This window comes from Ochotona curzoniae, unplaced genomic scaffold, assembly GCF_017591425.1.
Source record: "Ochotona curzoniae isolate NIBS_2020 unplaced genomic scaffold, NIBS_Ocur_1.0 contig_3622, whole genome shotgun sequence".
Classification (NCBI taxonomy): Eukaryota; Metazoa; Chordata; class Mammalia; order Lagomorpha; family Ochotonidae; genus Ochotona; species Ochotona curzoniae.
The window spans coordinates 26,298,832-26,320,475 of record NW_024465926.1 but is presented as its reverse complement, the minus strand read 5'-3'; the positions used below and the strand labels follow the sequence as shown (position 1 = coordinate 26,320,475).

General features: G+C 53.1%; 1 protein-coding gene across 2 annotated transcripts in view; it reads left to right on the top strand.

The window, feature by feature from the left end:
- The first annotated feature begins 1,447 nt into the window (after positions 1 to 1,447).
- Positions 1,448 to 21,644, top strand: part of ADCY7 (adenylate cyclase 7) — a 37,839-nt gene continuing 17,642 nt past the window's right edge. For both annotated transcript variants that reach the window (XM_040982733.1, XM_040982732.1), the window contains exon 1: positions 1,448 to 1,616. The gene's annotated coding sequence lies outside the window, so the exon portion shown is untranslated. The remainder of the gene's footprint in view (positions 1,617 to 21,644) is intronic.

Here is a 21,644-nt window from a genome sequence, read left to right as displayed (position 1 = left end):
AACTCCCAGGGCGGCACAGACTCCCTGCTGCTCTGCCCACGTGGCTGCGGTGTCTTAGAAGCTCCCTGCGGGTGGTCAAGGGCACTTGGAGCTGCCCCACCTCCCTGTCAGCACTTGACATTCCTGGTTGGATTTCAGCCACCTGGAGTCTCCTGGAGTAATTTTGCAGGTGACTTTTCCATGTGCATGACTGTCGACCTCTCTTGGCCTCCTCTTTGCCGATATATTTGCTTCAGGCTCTTGCTTGTCTTTTAGTTGGGCCGATTGGCTCTTCTGTATCAGTTGATGGGAGATTTTTGTCCATTCTGAATTGGTACAGTGATGGTCTCCTAGGCTTGGGTTCCTCCTTCCCCACCTGTGGGGTGCCTGTTCCTCCTCGGCTTTGGAATACTCAGAGGCAATGTTTGTTGAAAGGAGGGGGTGCCCCCAGCCTGAGTCCTGTGGTAGCTGGAACAACCCAGTGTCTGCCTGTGTGGACAGCACCTTCAAGGCTGCTGAGCCACCTGCTGGTCCCCAGCACGGGGCCTGGCACAGAGACAGCCCCACTTGATCACCTGCACAGGGTACTTGGTCACTCTTGACAGAGTGGCCACCTTCTGTGCCCATTCCAGAAAACACTCTAGAGAAGATGAGCTTGCAGCAACAGAGATGCTGGGGGCTAGAGGTGGGGGTTGCTCAGATGGAGAAAGAGCAGGCGACACACTGTTGCTTTGGGGTTCTCCCACTTTACTGGAGGGTCAAGATGAAGATACCTGGTACCCCAAGATACATGCTCAAAAGTAGGTTTCCTGGTCTGTTGCCTTGCCACAGAGCTCCAAAAGGGAAACTGAGGCCTGGCAAGGCCAAATGGGATCTGGGGTTTGGTTTGAAGATCTATGGTAGCTGGGGCTGCTAGGGTTCTCTGGGACTCCAGCTGTTTGGAATAAGGCCCATGGCCAGGCCTGGATCCCCTGCCCTGTCCTGCCCTCTGCACGCCAGTAGAGTGTGCGAGGTAGACAGCTAAGCTGGAAACATGTGACCACTCAGTCTATCTTGACCCCTTCTTGGAGGTGGACATGGCAACCTGCCTACACAGATGGGGAAACCGAGTCCCAGGAAGGCAAAGGTGGCTGTGTCTGCATGGTCGAGCAGGGTGGCGGCACGGAGCCAGGTTGCTTGTCTGAAAGCTCATTAAGGGTGCACTTACGCTCTGCGTGGATCACACATCTGGGAGCTACTAATGGAGGTTTTTGGTACTTGCTGTTTTTTTTTTTTTTTTTTTTTTCAAAATTGTTCCAGTTTCAAGCTTCAAATTTCCATGAAGTCATTGGCCCTCCTCGCTCCTGGGGAGGGCTCAGCTGCGGCTGAGAGAGGCACCCCCCCTCCCCTGGCCTGCACCCATCTCAGGGCTTAGCTGAGGCCCCCCGCTGTAGCCACTGTGGCAGCCAGCCGCCTGCCCGCCGGGAGCAGGAAGTGGCAGGTCCCCTATGTGACTCACTAGCGGTAGGTAGCGGGGCGACAGAGCCTTCCCTTGTGTGATCTGGACAGGGCCTTGGGGAAGGCCAGACGCGGATCAGACCACCCTCTTGTTGGCGCCGACCCCACCCCGCTGCAGCAGTGGGTCCCTGCAGAACCAGGTAAGTGGATGTGGGGGCTGTGCTGTCAGCAGCACCCCCGGGGTGGAGGGTGGGGCAGGGCAGGCCCTGTAGTTCCAGGCAGAGGCAGGCGGCTGGGCCTGTGGGCCTGGCTGGGAGAGGGCTGAGCTAGGTTGGCCAGGGAGTTTGGCTCCTGGAAATGGGGAAGACACAACTTGTGGCTGGCTCCCATCCGGATGAGCAGGCGCCCCGTACTGCTGTGGTGTGGGCTGGCCCGGCTCCTTCTGCTTGTTGTTCTCAGTAAGTAGATGTGTTCTCTTGCACTCAGACATCCGTGTGTGTCGTCTCAGTGCTCTGTGTGTGTATGTGTTTGTAAAGATTTATTTATTTGAAAGTTACATGGAGAAAGATCTTCTCTCTGCTCATTCACTCACCAGGTGGCTGCAACACCCAGGGCAGGGCCAGGCCAAAGCCAGGAGCTTCTTCCGGGGTTTCCCACGTGGGTGTAGGGGCCCAAACATTTGGACTGTCCTCCGCTGCTTTCCCAGATGCGTTAGCGGGGATCTGGGTGAGAAGTGGAGTAGCTGGGACATGGACTGGTGCCCGTGTGGGACACCTGTGCTTGTAGTGGCACTTCACCCGTTGATGCCATGGGCTCGGCCCTGTGATTGTGTATTTACAAGTGCACTTCACTTTCCTCAAAGCTGACCGTGGCGAGGGCAGGGCAGTTCAACTTATTTTATAAAAAACAAATGACAGCCAACAAACAAAAGGCTCTCAGAGTGGGCAGTGCCTGCGTCAGAACTGAGCTGTCCCTGAGGTGGAGGCCCCCTGTTCTAGGGCCCTAGGAGGACTGTGGAGCCCCTGGGAGCACTGTGGAGCCCCTGGGAGCACTGTGGAGCCCCTGGGAGCACTGTGGAGGCCCTTGAGCTCCTCTGAGCACTAGGATACTGGTAGCAGGTGTCTCCTTCCTGCATTGTTACAGTGAATTCAGGGACAGGGTACTGGGCCTGGGGGCTTCCCCACTAGCTGGCCCTGGGGGAGACGGGGAGAGGACGTGAAGGTGGCCCACAAATGGGTGGGTCTGGGTGTCTCTAAAGAGACTGCTGATTCTGCAGGGTCACGGATGTGCTGCCGACATGCACACGAAGGAGACACTTGGGCGAGTGAATTTGGAGGAAGTGTGAAGCGGCTGGCGGGAAGTGCTGCGTCTGGGGCCCCGCAGTTTGGCATCGGTGCCCACCCACCTCCAGGGAGCCCTGGACTTCCTGTGGCTCCTGGTGGCGAGGGGGTAGGGCAGGCTCTGGGCTTGCCTGTGGCCCTCAGAATGAGGAGGGGTGGACACGACAGGGGTCAGGTGGTTTTATGGAGAAGCCAGGGCTGCATGGAGCTGGCGGTTGGGTGTCATGGCATCAGCTGGCTGGGGTTGTCCTCGGGGGCCCTGGGGAGTGGGGTGGGAACGGTACCCACATAAGGTGGGCAGGGGTGAGCCTCCTGTATGCAGGTCATAGGTATTTCTCAAGAGGAGATGAGAGGGTAAAGGGGCTGGCCTGCTGGGCTCTGGGGACCGTTCCCTCCCCTGAACAGTGTCTAGCTTTTGATTTGTTCCTCTCTCCCTTTACTGCTGCCCCCACTTCATAGGGGAGAAGGCAGAGGCCCTGGGGAGGATTATCTTTGCAGTATGTGTTTAGATGCAACACAGGTGTACTCAGCTACCACACCTGAGGTCAGGGCTGTGCGGGGCAGCACCGAGGTGGGGCGGTGGGTCACTGTCTCTAGGTGGTGCCCTCTGCTGGGAACAGGAGCCCCACGGCAGGGTGAGGGTCAGCTCAAGCTATTGGTGGCGGGGTCGAGGGAGGGGTCTCATGCCCCGGTTGGACTGTGTCTTCTGGCCCATTTGGGCTGGGTCGGGGACTTGCTGTGCCTTGCCATCCCCCATCACTGGGAGTCCCTTGGTGCTGGACTTCCCCAACCTCCCTAACTTGGAGGAAGTGGACAAGGGTCACACATGCTTGCTGCAGCTGGGCGACAGCAGCATTTCCCAGCCCATTGTGACGCTGTTGCCTGGATAGAGAAGGCCCTGGGCCTCTGGGGCAGCAGGAAGCGTGTGCCGCACAGGGTGCCTGGATCACAGCTGCCCGGTGCAGCCCACCATGAGGTCGGGTCTCAGGGGTAGGAGAGAGGCGTTTGTTGGCTTAAGGAGACCCGTGTGGCTGGGAGCTGCGTGGCAGTGGCATCAGTGATGCCTCAGCAGAAGCCTGAGAGGCAGGGTCTTCATGCAGAGCATGCCTCTGTCTGCCGCCCAACTGTGCCCTGGTCCAGCCCACTCTGCCGTCTCCCTCCTGCACGGGGATTAGCCAGTTGCAAACAGGAAGCAATGCTGTCATCTCGTGTCCGATGAGGGGAGCTGCCACCCTGGCAGGAGGGGTTGTTTGGTGGATGACATCCTCTGCCTTGGAGGGGAGAGCCCGGATGCCCCTGGGGGCGCTGAACCTGTGTGGAGCTGGACTGAAGGGACCCCTCCTAGCTTGGGTTACCCGTTTGTTCTGTTTCTCTGTTTTCCTATCTGTAAAATGGAGTGGATGGCAGTGCTCAGGTTGGTTAGTGGGAAGACAAGATGTACAGAACATGTCCCTGAAGCCCCAGACTCGAGAGCTGTGGCTGACAGGTGGCCCTGCAGTGACGGGAGCTCTCCAGCCTGTGGGTGGGGGAATCCTGCCAGCTGCCCCCACCCCCGTCCTCCCAGGAGGATGACATGGTGCCCCTGGCTAGCTCTAGGCATCCAGCTTGATCTGCCCACGAGTTTCACAGCCAGCTGTTTCATGTCAGGGCTGGGCCATACCCAACCTTGGGCACAGATGCCCTGCTCCCTGAGCTCCTCCTGGCAGCTCTTTTCTGGAAGGGCCCAGGCAGCGTGAATGGTGAGCCCTAGACTGAAACTCGCTTCTCTCGGTGTCCTTTCTCCCTAAGACACCTGGGGTTGAGCTTTCCAGCTGCTACCTGCCACCCTGTCTCCAGTGTCTGTGTTGCTGGTTTGCTGGTCCCCGGGGCTCAGGTCTGTGCTGTGGGCAAAGCTGTTGTCTGGCTGAGGGAGGGGTTGACTGACACCAGCTCCAACATTCTCTCGTGCAGCCCTCAGCCCTCGGGTCAGGGTCGGGTGTCAACCCCCTGGCTTCCAAGGTCTTATTGTATCTGGCCCTCCACTGGTCCTTTCCTGCCCCTCCCCCAGCGCTGTGACTTGTGTCCCCTGTGGAGGGACTCCTCCTCTGGGAGACCTGCTGCTCTGTGGGGATGGGGCACACCAGTGGGAGCCGCCTCCTGCGAATCCCTTCTGCATCGGCCCATCATCTTCCATTCATCTCTGTCGCTCCATCTACCCCTGCCACTGGGCCTGGGAGAAAAGTGGGGACAAATTGAGGTCTGAGTGGCAGGTGTTCCAGTTTTCAGTCCAACTCTTGGCCTTTCCTGGCCCGTGAGACTGCCCAGCTGCCCCCTCTGGGTGGCTCTCTTGGACTGGCTTGGACCCCACAGACTTGAGTCTACCATGCTTGCTAGCATAACTGGTGTTGCTGGGAGAGACTGGGGGCTTGGGAGAGAGTGTCCAGAGAGCTCCCAGCCTCGGGGCTTGCATGTGTTTTCCTGATCCTCCCTGTCTGTGATCCCTTCCCCCGGTCTCCCACACGGAGATGGGTGTGGATTTGGAGCCTGTCCCTGCTGCTGTTCCCTGGGGACACCCCTCTTCTTTCTACTTTGTCCTCCCCACCTCTGCCGGCAGCCTGGCTCACTCTGGTTTCTGCCCACCTGCTCCTGGCCTCCCACACCTGCCTCCAAGAACTGTCTGCTGAAGGAGGAGTCCTTTGAAGTCGACTGGGAGACGCTGCTCTAATAGGGGCCTGGGCTAATGGGGCAGTGGCTGCCTTTGAAACACCCAGACTCCCCAGGAGTCACCGCCCTGGCCCCTGGGGAGAGGGTGGAGGCCGGCTCTTGTGCATCCCTAGCCACCCCAGCCTCCCTGCCTGTGGACAGGACAGTAGGCAAAGAGAGGAACCAACTTTTGGGAGCTGGCTGGAGAGGCTGCCAGCAGTGGGAGACTTGCAGCACGTCCATGCTGCCTGTTCCAGCAGCTGCGGGAGCTGGCTGGGAGGACTCCAGGTGGTGACCCTTGCTGTGTTCCAGCCTCTATGCTTTAGGGACCATTTCCAGTCCCTTCAGACAGTAAGAACCAGAACATGCCAGTGCTGGGGTCACAGCAGCTGGCCAGGGGTAGAGCCTGGATGTGTGACGTGTTTCTGATCTTCGAGCCACACTGTCGCATTGAGCCCTCACCTCTCCCACCTTCTCTGTGGTCCAGGCTACGGCTGCATCATTGCTTGTCCTGGCATTCATTATTCTCACTGTCCAGCTTATTTGGTGCCATACACGTCCCCCTGGCTCCCCAGCACACACACTGTAAGCTGCACTTGCCCCTACCCACACCCCCATTCCTACCCCAAGTAGGTCAGGAGCCCAATGAGTGCTTAGTGGCTAGGGGTCCAGGGAAATGCTGCCCATTTCCCAGCAGCTAGAGGAGTCTTTACCACATGTGGCCTGGGAGTTTATAAAGATATTTTGTAGCTGTGAGATGATTTCATTGTGAGTCCATGCCTGGGGTGAGAGAGGAGGGTGGTTTTATCTCCATTGTTCAGGTGGAGAACTGAGTCTTGAGATGCAGATGCCTGCCAAAGCCCATGCAGGTAGGGCAGGGGTTGCCAGTGTTGGGGCCCTGCCCTTGACTGGCAGTTCCATGCAGGAAGGGGTCTAGGTAGCCCTTATGTACCCAGTGGGGCAGGGACAGATGGCTCAGCCTTGGGCAAGCACTGCATGGTGCAGCCAGTGTATTGCTGGGAGGTGCAGGTTCCAAGGAAACTAGGGCCTGATCTGGAAGCAAATGGGCTGCCTTTCTGGAGGTGGTGATTGTGGAGGCTGGTCTGAAGGGCGGGCGCCACTTGCCAGAGCCTGGAGATGAAATGGGTGGGGCTTCTTTGGGGAAGCGAAATAGGTCAAATCACACAGCCACCAGGAAGGCTATGGAGAAGGTTTTGGGCCAGGGGGTAAGCAAGGACCGGGTTGGGTGTTTTGGGGTCCCAGATAAGTGTGGGAGCCCTGGGGAGGGCTACCCATGGGGTTGGAATGTGCTTGGAGGGAAAGGGGATGCTGTATACACAGGAAATACCCCTGCTAGCCCTGTGCCAGAAGACAAGAGTTTGTAGGAGGAAGGAGAGAGTGGGTGGGGGCAGGGCCAGGGCCGGGGGCAGGGGCCAGTTGTATGAGGCCGCTGTGAGGGTGCAGTTCCGGCAGGCAGAGCTGTGACTTGGTGGGGGGAGGCCGGGCAGGGATGGTTACCTCCACATGGGGGCTCATCCCAGCTCTGTCTGGTTTCATCAGGGAGGCCGCCCCCACCCCTCATGTGTTCCCTTGGCCTTGGTCTGGGACTCAGCATCGTGGGTAAGCACTGGGTGCTCTGACCACTGGTGCCAGGCAGTGGCTTCAGGAATCCTGTTGGGATGGGGTTGTGGGTGGTCCAGGCTGCTGGGTCCTGTTGGGTACGTACCTCTCCCACTGGCCCCTTTATGGCTGACCTCTCTGCTGGTCACAAACCCTGGGAGCCTTTCCTGTGCTATGGAAAAATCAGGGCCAGAGAAGGCAGAGTGCGTGCCTCTGAGTTGCACAGCTGGTGAGAGGTGGTGTGGGGACTGCCCGAGGGTTCTCTCCCCACCCTGCCTTGCCGGTGCAGCCGGGTGCCTGGGCAGGTGCGTGGGAACAGCAGGAGACCGCAGGGAGAAGCCTTGGGGGCCTGCTGTCTTTCCTACAGGCTGCTTCCTTCCCAGCCTGCAGACTGCCCAAGAGCACATGTGTGGACCAGCTCTGTCCTGCAAGCCCCTCACCACTGCCTGGCCCACAAGCAGGTGCATGGGCTGATGTCCATCCTGTGACACGTAGAGATGGTGGAGGGATCTGAGGAGCTGCCTGGGGTTGTCGGAGGAGAGGAAGGAGTCCTAGACAGCGGTCTTCGAGGAGGTTCCCTTGGGATTCCGGGGAGGATGGGTTCTGGGGACCTGAATCACTGGGAAATGTTGAGCTGCATTTTGCTCAGCAAGCTGCATTCTTATAGGACTTGTTCAGACCATTCATTTGCCTGTGAATGCAGGGAGTTTTTAAAGAGGGAAGGGAGGCCGCAAGCCTAGCACCGCTTGGGCCCGTGACTGCTGGGATGCTCTCACTGTGGGGCAGGGTACACCCCAGTGGTTGCAGATGCAGGGTCACAGGAAGCTGGGCAGGCCCAGATTCAAATCCAAATTCTGGGTTTCCTGGCCCATCAGTTCCCCTGGAGCAGCTGCACCTGGCTGTGCAGGCTGTCAGGGTGGGGAGGCCAGCCGCAGGGGTGCTCTGCCTGGGCGCTCTCTGGGCTCGGGGCTGCAGAGCCCATGTCGTTTTTCTGGATGCTACTCTTTCCTTCCTGTCTGCAGCCGGGAAAGCTTAGGAGTGAGGACCTGTGGCTCTCTGGGAATGCTCCTGGGAGGTCCCTGGGACCCAGGCCGGCATCCCCGCCTGCCCGTGACCTAGGCTGTGAGTGGGAAACTGCTCTTTTAGGTCTTACACACAGGGGTCAGTCTTTGTTGCAGCTCATGGATCTGAGCACTGACCACTGTCCCCTCCTGCAATGCCACAGGCTAGCCCAGGCATAAGGTAGGAGGAGGCTACGTGGAAGCGGGGAAGAGGGTGCAGTTCTGCTTACCTCTGTACCTCCAAAGTTCTGTCTGCCAACCCTAGGCACCCCAGGTGTGGACTCAACTCTTTGCCCATGTCCCTTCCAGGAATTCTCAGAGACCTGTGTGGTACTCTCAGTATATATTCCCCTTTGGTCAAAAGGGGAAATTGAGGCCCAGGGCTGGCCAGGTCCCTTGGCCCCAATAGCTCCAGGATTCTGTTTTACTGTGTAGGCTACTGCTAGTTGCATATACAGTGTAGCCCTCAGAATAGAAAGTGAAAGTGAGACGTGAGCTTTGCCCATGCCACTGGCAGAGTGTGGTGAAGTCTTGGAGCTTGGGTTCATGACTTCTCAGTCCAGGCATGCCTCCGCTGTATGGGCTTTTCACTCCCTGGCTGGGGTGGCTCATGGTAGACACACACAAAACTGCCATGCTGATGCTGTCTCCCGCCACATGCTAAGGATGGGAAGGTTGTACAGGTGCCGGTTCCTATGATGGACTTGTCAGGAGGATGGGTCACTGTGCGGAGCTGTGGAAGACCCAGGCTTGGGGGAGAACCCAATGGCTCTGTGAACACTGACCTGCCATCCCTGCAGTTGTATCCACGCACGTCCATGTCCCTGGAGCTTGAGTGATTACCCACACATGTCCCTGTCACTGGAGTCTTAGTGATTACCCACGCACGTCCCTGTCCCTGGAGCCTGACTGTTTCTGCACAGGTTAGGGAGATGCTTCGGTCCTTCCTGGTCATGTCAGTCACATGGAACTCCACAGGAACTGTAACTTACATCCCTCTCAATGCTGGTGAACCCAGCTTCTTTCCAAATGTGTAAGTGCCATTCGGATTACTTGTGTGTGTCTCTGTGTGTATTTATCTGAAATGAGTGAGAATCAGAGACCTTCCATGTGCTTGTTTGTAGACCTGCAGCAGCCTGGGCTGAGCCCAGAGTTTCACCCAGGTGTCCCATGTGGCTGGCAGAGCCCAAGCACTTGGACCATTGGTTGTCTCCCAGGCGCATTAGCAAGAAGCCGGATTAGAAGGCAGATCCTGGCATTGGGCCCAGGCACAGGGTGACAGGATGAGGACATCTTCATGTCTGCCCTGGCTGTTTGTTTTTGACATGTAAGAGCTCCTTCTATGCTATGCAGAGACGCCTTTTGCGGTACGCATGGGAACAGTGATCGGTTGGTAGATCATTTGGCTTTGGTCTTTTTCACTATCTAGTAAGTTTTGATTTCTGTGTGATGGAGTGATCAATCTGTCAGGAAGGCCTTGTCCAGCTGGAGTTAAGTGAGGATTCCCTCGAAGCTTCTTGTTCTCTGGAAATTGTTCTTGCACATATTTTGGCTCCAGCTTGCTTCCACACTATGCTGTTTCAGAAATTGTTATTAACTTTATCTGTTTGAAGGCAAAGAAGGACCAGTGGGGGGGCATAGCTGGCTAACTCTCTGCCTGTTGCATTGGCATCTCATGTGGGGGCTGGTTCATATCCCAGCTGGTCCGCTTTGATCCAGTTCCCGCCTATTACCTGGGAAAGCAGTGGAGGATGGCTTAGGTCCTTGGGCCTCTGGACCCATGTGGGTGACCCAAAAGAAGCTCCTGTCAGCTTTGTGCTGGTCCAGTTCTGGCCCCAGTGGGAGGGTGAACCAATGGATGGAAGATGTGTCTCTGTAACTCTGACTTTCAAGTAAAATAAATAAAGTGTTAGAAAAGAAAGGCCAAGAGAAACACGCACATGCCAGCCAGCCAGCCAGCCAGCCAGCCAGCCAGCCAGCCAAGGGTGGGCCAAGCTTTAGCCAAGATCTTGGAGTTCTGTCTGGGTCTTCCATGAGGGTAACAGGAACTTGAGCATTTTCTCCATCACTCCATTACCTGTTGCTTTCCAGGACTCATGTCAGTAGGAAACCAAAATTGGAAGTGGAGGCAGGCCTCCAGCCCAGAGACACGACTCTGGGCCATGGGCTTCCCACACAGCGCTGTAACTGCTGGGCTGAATGCCTGCCTGCCTCCGGCTGCTTGTTAAAACTGGGCTAAAAGTAGGATTGGAGGAAGACTCAGACCCACACCCTTCCTTCCTTTCTTCCTGCAGGGACGAGGGTCACTCAAGGGCCTGTGAGGTGGTCTCTTTTCCCACCTCTCTACCTGGAATGGACCTCACCATCACGGATGGGCCTGTTGTCTTGTGGGGAGGAGCTGGACTGGTGTGACATCAGTGGCAGGACCCACCCCACACAGGGAGGGGGCCTCTGAAGTCTGGCAGGCCATTCCCCTCTGTTCTTGCTTATCAAGGAAAGAGCTCAGAGATCTGTTACCTGGGGCGGGGACTTAGAGGTGGCAGTATTTCCATGTTAAGGGCAGCCTGGCAAACCGGGTGATGCTGATGCTTAATGAAATGAATCCCTAATGGTGGAACTTCAGGCAAGGATGGAGGGGAAATACAGATGCTCTCCCAGGCAGTCTGCTTGCTTTTTCCGTTAATTAGTACTGTGGACTGTACGCTGGCTATGGAGAGCTCTGGCACACTCCTGGTGGGTGTGGCACTGAGGTTTCTGCCTCACAGGGCCCTGTGCCCTAAGCATTTTCCTCTTGGTGTCTGACCTGATGCTTGGCATGTAGGAGGTGCCAATGCATGCCTGTTGCAGGAATGCATACAGACAGCCCTCTTGAGATGAATGGATGGATGGATGGACGGACAGACGGACGGACTTCTGCAGCAGGTACCAGGAGAGCGCTTGGGTTGTTGGCACAGTGGGGGTTCAGCTGCCATTTGCAACTTGTGTTGAAGCATTGGTTCAAGTCCTGGCTGAACAATTTCCAGTCTAACTCCCTTTTAATGTGCCTGGGAAAGCAGTGGAAGCTGGCCCAAGTCCTTGGACTTCCTGCTACCCACATGGGAGACCTAAATGGACAGGCTGCTGGCTTTAGCCTGGTCTAGTTCTGGCCATTGGCAGCCATTTAGGGAATGAACCAGTGGATGGAAGAGCTCCTTGTTGCTTTGCTTTTCAAAGTAAATATTTAGAAGAACTGGCATGTGACCTAGCAAACCTAATGGGCATCAGCAGTAAGCTGGATGGGGAATGGAGAAGTAGAGACTTGACTAGGCCCTCTCTGTGGGATGCGAGGCTCCAGACAGCTTTTCTTTTTGAAGATTTATTTATTTTTATTTGAAAGGCAGATTTACAGAGAGAGAGAGAGGTCTTTCATCAGTTGGCTCACTACCCAAATGGCTGCAATGGCCGGAGCTGAGCTTATCTGGAGCAAGGAACAAGGAGCCTCTAAGTCTCCTATACAGATGCAAGGTCCTAAAGACCTGAGCCATCCTCCACTGCTTTCCCAGGCAATAAGCAGGAGACTGGATCTGAAGAGGAGTGGATGGGACACAATCCAGCAACCATATGGGATGCCAGTGCTGCAAGGTGGAATACTGGTCTATTGAGCCACCCCTACCCCTGGGTGATGTCTTAAAGGCCACTCTGAAAGCCCACGCAATGGGTGTGCTTAGAGGAGAGAGAGCATCCCAGTGGTGCTTGACCACAGCAGTGAAGTGGACGGTGGGTTTGAGGTGCAGAGGCCCTGCTAAGCCCCACTCTGCCTCCACTGCATTGTGAAACTTCCCAGAACTCGCCACAGTGGTCTGACTCAGGCACTCCTTTAGAAGAGGGGAAATCAAGGCCCGGGTCACACAAGGGGCACAACGTAGGTGCTTGGCAGAACTGGGATTAGAACAAAGATCTCCAGGCTGCAAGCCTGGTATCTGGAGGTTCTAGGGGGGCAGTGCTGGCTGTGGCTCAGGTACCGGGAGCCTCAGCTGTTATTTTGTTTATTTATTTTACTTGAAAGAGTTATTGATAAAAGAGTGAGAGCGAGCCTCCATTTGCTGTTTCACTCCCCGGATGGCCCCAACGACCAGTGCTGGGTCAGACTGAAGCCAAGAACCAGTGGCTTCATCCTGATCTCCTATGTGGGCGGCAGGGTCTGAAACACTTGGGCCATCTTCTGCTGTTTTCCTCCTGTGTTGGCAGGGAGCTGGAATGGAAGTGGAGCAGCTGGGACTTGAACTAGCACCCATATGGAATGGCAATTCATCTGAGGCCTGGGGCCAGGACCGGGGTGGGGGATGGCCCTTTGAATGCCAGTAAGAGTGTGGGGTGGCAAGGTCCCCAGGGATTTCCTCGGGCTCCCCTGTGGGCTGGCAACAGTTAAGGTGCTTCTGGGGATGCCTGTGGCCTATTATCTCCCTAGTAGGGGTGCCCCACAGTCTCAGGGCCCTGACCAAGCTTATGCCTAGTTGCCTGCGTGCTGTGTGGTTGCTTCTGCTCTCTGCAGGTCTGCCTGGCAACCGCCTCTCCACGCCCCTAGACCCCTACTTCCGCTTTCTGAGGCCATCGGAGCTCTGGGCCCTGCTGGGGCTCAGCTGGCAGAAACCAGGCCGGGGTTCCCGCTGGTACCACGTGGATGAGGAAGTGGTGACCTTATGCAGAAAGCTGGGTGTGGCCTGGACCTGGTCCTCTCCTGCAACAGCTAGGGCCCCTGTGAAGTCCCTACCTCCTCCTCACAGTGGGCCTCAGGGCTCAGCCCGGAACCTTGGCCAGAAGCCCAAGGTCCTGCTCAGTTGCAGGGGAGGGAGGAGAGGGCGTGTGGGGTGGAGCTCCGAGAACTTCCTGGAGAAGGCGGTGCTGGGTCTCTGTGGCCTCCTTGCCCTGGCAAGGCAGAGGCCCGGTGGTTGGGTCCTTGGGGAGGTCTGTTGGCCTCCTGCCCTTGTGGCCAGAGCCCCAGCGCTGAGAGGGAAGTGGAGGGCTGGGCCTGCGGAGGTGAGGAGATTTCTGGCTACAGCATCATGGTGGGCAGATGGAGGGCGACCCCGCCCCCTCCAGATGGCATGTTTTCCACGCTTAGCTCTCCATCTGGGCGCTGTGAGATCCTGCATTGGTGACATGGGAGTGGGGATGAAGACCTCAGGGCAGGTGGCACGGGGCTGAGGATGTCATAGTACCAGGCAACGTGGAAGGAGTCCTGTAGAGTCTGTGAAGAACTGGGAGCCTCTCCGAGCCCACCAAGGGCACCTGGATGTACAAGAGAAGTATGTTTATGTCCGAGTATTCATGTAGGCTGCCTGACTCCCCTCCTGAGTAGAGGTCGCACCCCCTGAGGGTGGAGCACCCCGTGAATCCAGGTACCTGCAGTCCAGGGTGTTTTCTAGCCTGCTGGGGCCTGGGTCATGGGGACCGCAGATAACTGGGAGGAGATATAAGGTGTCCAGAGGAGGATATAGCCAGGGCACGATGTGTCTGCAGAATGCCCCTCTCACCTTCTTGGGGAGCGGGGCCCTCCTCCCTCTGACTTCAGACCCATCAACCCTAGACACAATCTGGCTCAGGATGCCTGGTGTGGATCTTGGCATGGGGAGTGACAAGTGACAGAAAGGCAGAGTGTTTTCATGGCTGGTGATCACCCTGTGGCCTTCAAATATCTGCTGTTACCTTGGGCGTCAGGTACAGCTGCATCCAGGGGTTGGGCTCCTGGCAGGCCCCGTCCCCGTCGATTCTCTGCTGCTCAGAGGTGTGCCTGCGGCTCTGGGCCCCTCACAGAGCATCACCTCTTTTCCTTAGTCAACGGAAGTCCCAGTAGGATTCTCATAGGGAGATTTTTTAGCCAGATTTGGGGTGCATGGCACCAGAACCAGGGGCCTCAGTGTAGTGGGATGGGGTGGGGCTCAGCAGACGTCAAACACAGCCTTGCCCTACTGGACCATGGTGGAGGCTTCTCCCGCTAAACTGCTCCCCTGCCAGGTTAGATAGGGAGTGTGACTGCAGGTGGGGGGTCTGCAGGTACACAACGTCTTCAGGTTAAGGGCTCGGTGTCTAATGAGGCCAGGACAGTAGGGGTAGAGGTGGGGATGAAGGGGACAGGATTTGGTTCCATATATAACAGAACCCAGTGTGGGGGGTACCTTCATTTGGCTGTGGAGTTGGTGCCTGGCTGATAACGGGGGACCTCTGGCTTTGGCTTGGGGTGGGGGAAGGTGGTGGGGCTGCTGATTGAAAGCTGGCCAGTGGAGCTGCCTGCCTGGGCAATCCCTCCAGGGGTGAGAAATGGATCCTTGGCTCCCAGCCTGGTCTCACACTACCCAGCTTGTCCCATGAGCTGGCTGAAGTCCTTCGGTGGGCCACAGTCCCTGTGCCCAGGGTTGCCTATTGTCCATAGCTCCCATCCTGCCGGCCGTTGCCCAGGAAGTGGCCTAATTAGATCCTTGAGAGCCATGTTTACCAGGCCTGGGTTTCCATTGAGCTCTTGGGAAACCTCTCCATGCTGGCTCACCCTTGTGTACCAGGAGGGGCCAGGTCAGCGTCTGGGTCAAGAGTGGCCTGGGTTCAGTGTGTGTGTGTTCCTGGACTGGGCCAGAGGTAGAATGGGAGCCAGGGGGAGCACCAGGAGAGTGGGGCCACCCTGAGTTGTTCTGGTGGCTGTGGGCAGCAGGTGGAGGGGCAGGCAGGTATCGGTGTGCTTGTTTCATTTGGTGCTGTCCCCAGAGCTGACAGTGGGAAAGCTGGCCTTGGGCTTGGGTCCCAGCACCCTTTGCATTTGTCTCCTGGTGGGCCTAGTACAGTGGCCGGAAGGTGGCTGGAAGGTGGCCGGAAGGAAAAAATCTGGCCTGAGCAAATGTGTGTGCAAGTGCTCACAGTGGCAGGAGTCACACCGGCAGCCCTGCAAAAGCAGCACTTTTTTTTAAGATTTTTTTTTTTTATTGGAAAGGCAGATTTAGAGAGAAGAAGAGATAGAAAGATCTTCCAACTGCTGATTGACTGTAGGAGGACATTGTTACCCTAGAAAGTCAGCGAGCACAGGATTACAATTGATTACAATTGATTGGATAATATTTGTATGATAACAACCAAATGGATACCTTTTGTATAACAGTTGAGTGGACCACATGTGTATGAGAACACTTGGTGGAATATACAAAACAAAAGGAGTTCCAAACAAAAGCATAGAAACAGTTGATGGGTTTGTTGATAAGCTCAATAATTCCTCCCTTATCCTGTATGACCCTCAGTGTCTAAAGTCTGATGCCACTAATAAACTTTGGCTTTGACCATCAGAGTCCATGCCTGTTATTATCGGCTCCATGCACCAAATCCATCGCTGCAGGACAGCGACAGTCTCCCAGGTGAGTGCAGGGACCCAAGGCTTTGGCTGTCCTTGACTGCTTTTCAAGGCCACAAGCAGGGAGCTGGGTGGAAAGTGGAGCAGCTGAGACATGAACTGATGCTCATATGGGATCCCAGTGCATGCAAGGTGGGGATTTAGCCACTGAGCAATCATTCTGGGTCCGCAAGGCAGCCCTTCACATTTTTTAATGAAAAAAAAATCCCTAAAATTTTTGTTTTATTTATTGTTAATAACATTGTATTATGTGAAACAGTTTTATAGGCGCTGGGATTCCCTCCACCCCTCCCACAACCCTCCCTCCATGGTGGATTCCTCCACCTTGCTGCATAACCACAGTTCAAGTTCAGTTGAGATTCCTTCATTGCAAGCATATACCTAGCACAGAGTCCAGCATCTTATTGTCCAGATAAGTTCAGTGGCTTCTTGGGGCGACCTTCTCTGGTCTGAAGGTAGAGCTAACAGAGTAAAGTCTCGGTCAGTTAAAAGCCCCAACAAAACATCAGCAACAATATACAGTGTTATGGAATTAATTGACATAGTATTGAGTAGACAATATGTTAGAAATAATGCATGTTCAATTTTTCAAAACACATGGGTTGAGACAGTATCAATGACAGGTTCAAAAACAAACAAACAAAGAAAAAAAAAAGAAAAATTATACAGGTTAGATTAAAGCAAACATGTGGTATCTAACTTTTTGGGATTCGCTCATTTCCCTTAGCATTATAGTTTCCAGTTGGGCCCATTTAGCCACAAAGAACTGCATTTTCTTTATTTTTAATCGCTGAGTAGTATTCCATGGAATAGATGAACCAAAGCTTTCTTATCCAATCTTCTGCTGATGGGCATTTCAGTTGCTTCCATGTTTTGGCAATTACTGATTATGCTGCTATGAACATAGGGGTGAATGTTGGTTTGTCATGAAACAGGTGTTTTGGATATATTCTTAGGAGTGCTATTGCTGGGTCATATGGTATGCAGATTTTAAGTTGTTTAAGTGTTCTCCATACTGATTTCCACAGAGGCTGTACCAACCTGCAGCCCCACCAGCAGTGGAGTAGGGTTCCCTTTTCCCCACATCCTCGCCAACAAGTGTCGTTGGTGTTCTTGTTTATGTGGGCCAATCTTACTGGTGTTAGGTGGTATCTCATCGATGTCTTAATTTGGATTTCCCTTATTGCCAGGGAATTGGAGCATTTTTTCATATGTTTGTTTGCCATTTGGGCTTGTTCCTTTGTGAAATGTTTGCCCATTTCCTGTGCCCATTTCTTGAGTGGCTTGTTTGTTTTGGTTTTTTGGTTGTTTTGAAGTTCTTTGTATATCCTGGAGATTAGCCCTCTATCCCCTACATAGTGCGCAAAGATCCTCTCCCATTCTGTGGGTTGCTTTTTTACTTTGCTGATTGTTTCCCTTGCTGTACAGAAGCTTCTTAGTTTGATGAGGTCCCATTTGTTTATTCTGTTCTTAACTGCTATTGCTTTTGGTGTCCTTCTTAGAAAGTCAGGACCTATTCCTAGGTCTTGCAGGGTATTTCCTACATTTTCTTCCAAGAGTTTGAAGGTTTCTGGATGTAGGTTTAGGTCTTTTATCCACGTAGATTGGATCTTAGTGTATGGTGAGAGATGCGGGTCTATCTTTTTGTTTCTGCAAGCTATCAGCCAGTTGTCCTGACAACATTTACTGTAGAGGCCTTCCCATTTGCTTGGACTGTCGTTGGTCTTTTTGTCAAAGATTAATTGGCTGTATCTGTGTGGGTTCCCTTTTGGTGTTTCTATTCTGTTCCACTGATCTTCCTCTCTATCTTTGTGCCAGTACCAGGCTGTTTTGATAACCACTGCTCTATAGTATGTCCAGAGGTCTGGAACTGTGATTCCCCCTGCTAACTTCTTGTTCTTTAGGATGGTTCTAGCTATTCGTGGTTTTTTGTGTTTCCAGATGAACTTTTGAATCATTGTGTCCAGTTCCGTGAAGAATGTTTTGGGCAATTTGATTGGAATTGCGTTGAAAATATATATTGCTTGTGGTAGTATAGACATTTTAATGATATTGATTTTGCCTATCCAGGAGCATGGGATGTTATTCCATCTTTTGAGGTCTTGTTCAATTTCTTTTTTAAGTGGTTTGTAGTTTTCTTTGAATAGATCTCCTACACTTTTGGTTAGATTTATTCCCAGATACTTCATACTTTCCTCTGTTATTTTGAATGGTATATTGCTGGTTAGATCTTTTTCCATCTTGGGACTGTTTGTGTACACTATGGCTGTTGATTTTTGTTCATTAATTTTGTACCCTGCCACTCTGCCAAACTCTCGTATAAGTTCTAGCAGTTTTTGTATTGAGTCTCTTGGTTTTTCTCTATATAGGATCATGTCGTCTGCATATAATGAAAGCTTGACTTCTTCGTTTCCTATTTGTATGCCTTTGATTTCTTTTTCTTGTCTTATGGCCTCTGCAAGTACCTCTAGGACTATGTTGAATAGCAGTGGAGATAGTGGGCATCCTTGTCTTGTTCCAGATCTCAGCGGGAAGGGTTCTAGCTTTTCTCCATTCAGTATGATGCTGGCGTTTGGTTTTTCATAAATTGCTTTGATTATGTTGTGGATTTTTCCTTCTATGCCTACCTTGTTTAGAGTTTTTAGCATGAAGAGGTGTTGGATTTTGTAGAAAGCTTTTTCTGCGTCTATTGATACTATCATGTGGTTCTTGTTTTTCAGTTTTTGGATGTGGTGTATCACATTTATGGATTTCTGAATGTTGAACCATCCCTGCATTCCAGGGATGAATCCTACTTAATCCAGATGAATGATCTGTCTGATGATTTTTTGGGTTCTATTGGCTAGGATTTTGTTGAGGATTTTAGCATCAATGTTCATCAGAGAGAGAGGTCTGTAGTTTTCCTTCTCTGATGGTTCTCTATCCGGTTTTGGGATTAAGGTAATGTTGGCTTCATAGAATGAATTTGGAAGGGTTGCTTCCTTTTCTATTGTTTTGAAGAGTTTGTAGAGGATTGGGGTTAGTTCTGTTTGGAATGTTTTGTAGAATTCTGTAGTGAAACCGTCTGGGCCTGGGCTTTTCTTTGATGGGAGATCCTTGATGACTGCTTCAATCTCTGCCTCGGTAATGGGCTTATTTAATTCTTCTGTTGCCTCTGGACTAAGTTTTGGTAAGTGGTGGGAATCTAAGAACTTTTCAGTGTATAAAGTCTGATGCCACTAATAAACTTCGGCTTTGACCATCAGAGTCCATGCCTGTTATTATCGGCTCCATGCACTAAATCCATCGGTGCAGGACAGTGACAGTCTCCCAGGTGGGTGCAGGGACCCAAGGCTTTGGGCTGTCCTTGACTGCTTTTCAAGGCCACAAGCAGGGAGCTGGGTGGGAAGTGGAGCAGCTGAGACATGAACTGATGCTCATATGGGATCCCAGTGCATGCAAGGTGGGGATTTAGCCACTGAGCAATCATTCTGGGTCCGCAAGGCAGCCCTTTACATTTTTTTTAATGAAAAAAAAAAAACCCTAAAAAAATTTTAAATTGATTGTATTATTTGAAAGGTAGAGTGACAGAGATGGGGAGAGAAAGAAAAATCTTCCATCTGCTGATTCACTCTCTAAGGAGTCAAAATGGCCAGGGCTGGGTCAGACCAAAGCCAGGCACTTTGAACTCCATCCAGGTCTCCCAGGTTGGGTGGTGAGGACCTAGGCACTTGAGCCATCCTCTGCTGCTTTCCCAGGCACAGTAGCAGGAAGCTGGGTTGGAAACAGAGCAGTAGGCACTTATCTAGAGCTTTCATCTGGGACGCTAGCATTGTTGGTGGCTCTCTAACCCACTGTGCCATACAGCCCACCCCAAGAAGTGCCCTCTTAGGAGTGTCCTGGATCGGGTGCCTCTCGGGGCAAACCTTGTAAGGACCTTGTTTTCAAACCTCTGGAGCACAGTACGGGGCATATATGGTAAACACTGAAACTTGGACTCCTGTGAAATAAAGACTAAATAAAGGTTAATATAGACTTAGAGATTGCCAACTAGTGGGCAGCATTACTTAAAAATTGAATATTAGGACTGGCACTGTGGCATAGCATCCCAAGTAGGTGTTGTTTTGAGTCCTGGCTGCTCCACTTTCTGTCTAGCTCTCTGCTTGTGGCCTGAGAAAGCACTGGAGGATGGCCCAAGGCTAAATAATTCTTTTTTGTTTCTTTTTAAAGATTTATTTATTTATTTTTATTACTAAGTCACATATACAGAGAGGAGGAGAGACAGAGAGTAAGATCTTCCGTCTGATGATTCACTCCCCAAGTGACTGCAATGGCCGGTGCTGCGCCCATCTGAAGCCGGGAACCAGGAACCTTCTCCGGGTATCCCACACGGGTGCAGGGTCGCAAAGCTTTGGGCTGTTCTCCACTGCTTTCCCAGGCCACAAGCAGGGCGCTGGATGGGAAGCGGGGCTGCCGGGATAGAACCATATGGGATCCTGGCGCGTTCAAGGCGAGGACTTTAGCCGCTAGGCCATGCCGCTGGGCCCTGGCTAGTAATTCTTCAAATTCGCTGCCCATGTTGAAAGATCATTTTATACTGAAATTAGATCTGCAGCCTGTCGAAGCCCCTGTGTGGGTTACCCCTGGTCCCATAGGTACCAAGACCTGTGGATACCTGCTTGGGCACAGAAGTAGCTGGAGCCCTGGCAAGTGGCCCATTACCTCCCACAGTCATATCTGGTTTTCCATTTTGCTTTTTGGAATTTCTGGAAAGGGATCAGGAGCTCCAGGGCAGGAGAGTCCTCACAGTACTGGGCACTGATTGGGGGGAAAAAACATTTTTTAACTTATGTATGCATTTGAAAAGTGGAATGACACTGGTTCACTCCCCAAATACCTTAATAGTTGGGGCTAGACTAGGCTGAAGCATGTCTCTCACATGGGTGGCAGGGACCCATGTACTTGTACTTGGACCTTTCTCTGCTACCTTCCCAGGTGTATTAGTAGGGAGCTGGATTAGAATTGGAGCAGCTGGGACTCAAGCCAGGTGCTCTTGGATGGGATGGGTGGCTTAACATGCCATGTTATATCGCTGAATTATTACTATAAGGAAATGACCGAGACAACCTTAACATCTTTTTTAATTTTTATTTTTGATGATGTTTACGTAGTTGATCAGGGTGGGAAGGATCCAGGGTTAGGGAAAAGTGAGTATGATCATTGTTTCTAAATTTTCTATTACTTTTTCCTGTTTCTGGGGCTGGGGGGTGATAAAGAGAGAAGCCATACCCAGCCTCCCAATTGCCCCAGTAACTGGGGATGGGGAACAGCCACCTGGTATCAACCCAGGGTCCCAATGTGGTACATGCTCTGAGGGTTCTGCCCAAGTGGTTTTGATAGTTCTGAAATGCTGTCCATCTTCCCGATCCAAGGATGAGGAAACTTTTCCAGTGTCCATTGGCTGACACAGTTGACCTCAGAGTTTCCATTCACCCAGATTTTTTGTTGTCATCATTTGACTGGGGTAGTTGTCCAGTTCTGTTCTTGCTCTGCTGTGGTACCAGATGTCCTCTGCAGGACCCCATGGGATGCCACATCCTCCATGTGTTTCAGAGCCTGCTGTCTACTGCTCCATCTTTTCACTGAGGAGGACCAGTTCTTGCAGGCAGGTCCAAGGACCTGGGCCAGGCAACCCAGGCCTGCCCCTCCTCCCAGCCCCTGGGGCTCATGGACCTGGCACCTACTGCCCCTAGACTGGCATGATTCACCTCTCCTCAGCACCCACCAGCAAGTGCTGCAGCCTGGCTCATTCCAACCTGCCCCAGTTCCAGCTCCTGTTAGTGGGTGGGCAGCCTTACTTTCAACAGAGTATTTATTTTGGCTCTTGGAACTGGAGACTCACAATCTCAGAATGACAGCCTTGCTGGCAGAGCCTCATGTTGGTGCTGGGCATCACATTTTGAAAGATGGGTGAAATGTGTATGTGTCCTGTAAGGCCACCGGGATTCTGCAGGGGGCGCTCCTCGATGACCTAGTCCTGTGTCATTGCCTCCTCTGGAACCCCACCTCTGAGTACCGTCCCTGGATTTCAGCCCCAACCTCTGAGTACCAGTAACCTAAAACCTTGGGGCCCAAGTTCCCTCCTTCCAGGGATAAATGTTGCAACCCTGGTGGGGT